General features: G+C 34.2%; 1 long non-coding RNA gene across 1 annotated transcript; it reads right to left on the minus strand.

Moving 5' to 3' along the window:
* Positions 1-631: 631 nt before the first annotated feature.
* On the minus strand, positions 632-2,013 carry LOC126974670 (uncharacterized). Its single transcript, XR_007731559.1, has 3 exons — positions 1,869-2,013; positions 1,532-1,605; positions 632-947 (listed from the first exon to the last, which is right to left on the minus strand). It is a non-coding gene; the product is annotated as an uncharacterized LOC126974670 (long non-coding RNA).
* Positions 2,014-5,084: the final 3,071 nt, after the last annotated feature.

Here is a 5,084-nt window from a genome sequence, read left to right on the forward strand (position 1 = left end):
AATAGTATATCGTAACTTTTCTCAATATAATTTAATTAATCAATAATAGAATAACGATTATGATGTTACTATGAGCAAGTACGAAAAAAGATTTGAAGACTAGCGCCATCTGAAGATTGACCCCGAAAATAACTATATATAAGCTCGTAATTAATTTTTAATGTTGTGACGCAATTAAATAACTAACTCTACTTTTAAATGTAGGTATTGCAATTTTTTACCATATTGAAATTGCGCGTAGAGTTAGTTATTTAATTTTGCCACAACATAGAACATAAAGAATAGGATTTAGTAGTGTTGGTATGAGTAATTGAGGTAATTGGGTGGGAGAAATAAAAAGCAATGTTTGCATATCATTTGTTATTTTTATAATGTTTATGTTTATCATAATATTGTTGGGCAGCTGTTTTTGTTTTGTGTTCACCCACATATGTTAATTTTCCGGACAAAATTCGATCGATCTGCACCAACTATACAAAATAACATTTTTAGTTGTGTTATTAAAATATTGTTTTAACCTTTCTTTATGTGTGGTGTAGTTAAAAGGATAATCTACCATCACATCTGCTATTAATATAATATGCTTTTTTCTATTTTTTTTGGGTATATCTGTTTTTAAGAACCCAGTTATTATATTTTGAATGCCATGGAAGCAATTTTCTAATTCTTGATTTGGATAACATAACCATTTTTTATTATTGTATTCTTTTGCTTTTATATAATCATTGTTATTTCTATCATATTTGGGTTTTTTGATGCTTGCAACTGCATACTTAAAAATAATTGAGCTGGTTTCTTAAATTTCATAGCAAAATGTTGAAATACATTGCTGCTGGACAAATCTTCAGCACCTTTTAACCTTGCTTTGAAAGATTGTCCTTTTTTTCGCAAGCATGATATTTCTGCTTGAAGATGCTTAATCTTTGTGCGCTGTGGAGCCATTAGATCTGTGAAAGAATGTTTCACTTACAAATTGTATAGTAGATTCAGTCTTAAAGTATATATATAAATGAATTGCTGTTCGTTAGTCTTGCTAAAACTCGAGAATGGCTGGATCGATTTGGCTAATTTTGGTCTTGAATTTTTTGTGGAAGTCCAGTAAAGGTTTTGATAAGAAGAAGAATTTAATATGTACAACACGGCGTCTGTCGGGTCAGCTAGTAATGAATAAAAATATATTCAAAATTTAATTCCCACACGGACATTAGCTGTTCTCAATCCTATCAGGTACCAATGCAGCCTTCATCAAAAAAGACATTTGGCTAAATAGTCTTATGTCATGTCATGCATTAATCTGCTGTTATAAAATTACTGTCACATTTATGGTAAATGTTTGTTAAATATAGACCTTTCTAATTTCTTATTATGTTTAATTTCTTATGTGTGTTGTAGTATTACATCAAAGCCCGCCATCATCAGGTGTGCTACTCCCTAATTTTGCTGACTCACATACTATTAAATAAATGATGGGCCATTACAAAAATCTAAGTAAATAAAGTAACTAAGTAAATAAGTTTTAAAAATTATTTACCTGAACAGTCCTTCTGTATTATTGTAGGCAGTAAATGTTGTGTGATATAAAGATTACTTGACTCTGAACTTGTCCTGAAAATTAATGTGAATATGTAAAGATTATGTTTTATCAATTTAATGATTTACACTGATAATGAACCAGTTTCAGCGAGAAATGCAACCATTGAATTTTGTAATCACAACTGTGTAAGAAAATCAGGTGTTTCCAGAATGATACAATATACCTTCAAAAAAACCATCAATTCAACAAAGATTCTTAGTGGTGTGACTAAATCTGACAGAATAAGGAATAGAATCGAATATTAACTCAATATGTGTTAAATTAGGGGACTTACCAGGCAGATGAAGCATCGGAACTGCCAATGTGCTTAGCCGTTTCTGTGTCTGTCAGAAAAGTGTGTATATCACAAATATTCTTATAATATTCAAAATCAGATGTTTCAGGGTTTCCACCAACAAGACTGACCCAAGTTTTAAACTGCTCAGCAAATTTGACAGCATCTGGGAAATTATGCATTGGAATCTCTGAAAATAATAAATAACATTAATAAATAAATTGAGTGACTATTAAAGCCATCAGACAAATTGTGATAACCTAGTGCTATGACCATTGGGCTAGTATTAGATTTTGGACTCATATATTGACTTTCTCTTAATAAAAACGGTGTCAGAAGCCAGCACAGCTGTCAATTATTATTAAGTGTGTTAAACCATATACCAGGTGCTATAAAAGTAAATTATAAAATGCCTAGATGTGAACGATCTCCACCATCAACTTTAACTTTTGAAGAACATCTTCAATTTTCAACACCTAATATGGATAAATCACTATCAGATACGGATATTAACTTGATGGGGAAAGTCAACAAGACACCACCTAATTATGACTTGAATCGCAAGAGAACTAGGGATAAAATGGATGACTCTATTAGTAATCAGCTGGATGAATTGAAGCGAGAAATGCGACAAATGCTGAATACCTTTACAAAACAGCACGGTAGAGAGGTTCAGCAGATAAATATAACCCTTAAAGAAATGAAACAGTCCAACGTCAGCATAGAAAACTCTATTGCATTTTTGACTGGGCAGAACGAAGAGCTCCATAAGAAAATTAATCTATAAGAGAGGGAAGCCAAAGAAGACAAAAAATGTATTTCTATGCTTGAGGCAAAAATTGAGGAAATCCAGATAGGAAACCGCAAATCGAATTTCATCATACAGAATGTGCCCAGGCGAAGCAATGAACTTAAGGATGACCTCATCGAAATGATAGTGTGTCTCACCCGCAACTTGGACTGCAACATTTCCAATCTGATATAAAGGATATATATAGATCACATACTAAGAGCAACGAACAACGTAACGCACCTATAATAGTGGAAACCAGTTCGACCATGTTGAAGGCGGAAGTCCTGAAATTGGGTAAGGCATACAACATAAAGCATAAGTCCAAACTATCCTGCAAACAACTGGGTATTAAAACCAATGAGGATACTCCCATTTTCCTCTCTGAACATTTAACCCCTAGGGGGTCCCGTCTACACTTCCTCGCCGGAGACCTAACCCGATCTGGACTTTACAAATATTGCTGGATAGCCTATGGTAAAGTGTATGTCAGAAAGGACGACCAATCTCCATTTATTATGATTAGAAATGAAGGCCAAGTACATCAACTGAAACTGCAAAAGTGACTAGAATTAGCAATTATTTCTGTAGTTTGTACATTTGTATTATTTACATCTTAAAACAACAAACCTACAATTTCGTTGCATGTTAATGACAATTGATTTTATAAAACATATTTTTCTTTGTTATATAATCTTCACTAAAGTTTTAAAAAGTTACCCAATGAAAGTTTATGCAAACAATCTTCTGGATAGCAATACATTTATTCCCATTCACAGTCTTGACAACTTACTCACTCAAATGCACACTTACATTCCACACAAACAGCTCATACTAACCACTTTTATACTTAATACATGTTTTCCCGAACCTTCACTAGTCTCACTCACAGCGTCACTACACTTCATTCCAATAGCACTGTTTACCCCCAACCATATAATATACGCTTAATCATATACAAACTATCGACAATTTCAAACTGTTACAAAAAGATTAAGTACTTACACGAATTCTACGTTCTGATACATTGTTTCTGTGAGCCCTTACTGTACTCAAGAAAGGTTACATTATCTACGATTGAACCTAACGACAACATTTCTGTTTTGTTCCTCCACCTGCGACTAAATACCATTTTGGCGAGTATTATATGGACACCTTGTGTTTTCACCTCGGGAACTATACCAATTAAAATTCGCGGCAGCTTGTGACTTTTTATCCGATCTTACTTACATCACTTTCTGTGATGCTATTCAATGCAATGCCGAAGCATGTTCTGAGTTATTACCAATATCGGGTTCATGTATCACTTTACTATCTCAAAACATTCGTAGTATTAATGCAAATTTTCCGGGTCTTTTAACCTTAATTGAGAGGATTCACAGCTATCCTGATATTATTGTCTTAACTGAATGTCGATTATCTCAAAACCCCACTATTCCTTTAATGGATGGGTATAACTATAACGTAACCCAAATTACACATAATCAGAACGACGGCGTGATTGTGTATACCAAATCAACACTGACTCAAGTAACTGTCACGGAACCAGTTATACATGACTCCAGCTCTCTATTGGTTACGTTGGGTACTGACATAGCTATAGTTGCCGTCTATAGACCATTCGCATTCAGAGACCCCTCCAGATTTATACAATCACTGGACTCCCTATTACAGCAGCTGAAGGCATACAGTAGTATAATTCTTGCGGGTGACATTAATATTCATATTTCAAATGAGCAGTCAAATGTCCACTCGATTGACTATATGGAAGTACTGGCCCACCATGGTCTTTTTCTTCGTCATAATTTTCCAACTCATGATCGAACTTGCCTCGATCATCTCAACTTGAAGAGTCATCTACCTATTAAAATACTAGTTGTCGAGTCGACCGTCACTGATCATTTTGCTATTGTAGCTGCGATATCTTTGAAAAAGAAAATATCACATTATCGAACCTCAATAATAAAGTTTGACGAAGATAAGCTGACTGTGGATCTAATCGCCATAAACTTTGAGTCTGTATATACCTCTGATGATCCTAATATCGCGCTAAAACACTTATATGACCCTATTCTCCACGCTATCTCTGCTAACAGTAAAACTATCAAATTGTCTCGAAGACAAAGACCTATCAAACCCTGGATTACTCCAGGTTTACTGAGGTGTATGCGTCATAGAAACAAACTTTACAAACGCGTGAGGAAAGAACCAGCAAACGAAACACTGAGAGTTACTTATAAGCGATATCGTAACTTTTGCATTAACCTATTACGAAAAACCAGAATTGCATAATTGTAACAATTGCATTTGAAAAACTTGAATTTCAAAAAGCCGGCAACAATTCCAAGCAAGTATGGAAGACCATACAAACAATTACCAACTCCGATAAAACGAAGTCCCCGGCTGAAAACCTATTGTGCCTAAAT

This window comes from Leptidea sinapis, chromosome 2 (genome assembly GCF_905404315.1).
Source record: "Leptidea sinapis chromosome 2, ilLepSina1.1, whole genome shotgun sequence".
NCBI lineage: Eukaryota > Metazoa > Arthropoda > Insecta > Lepidoptera > Pieridae > Leptidea > Leptidea sinapis.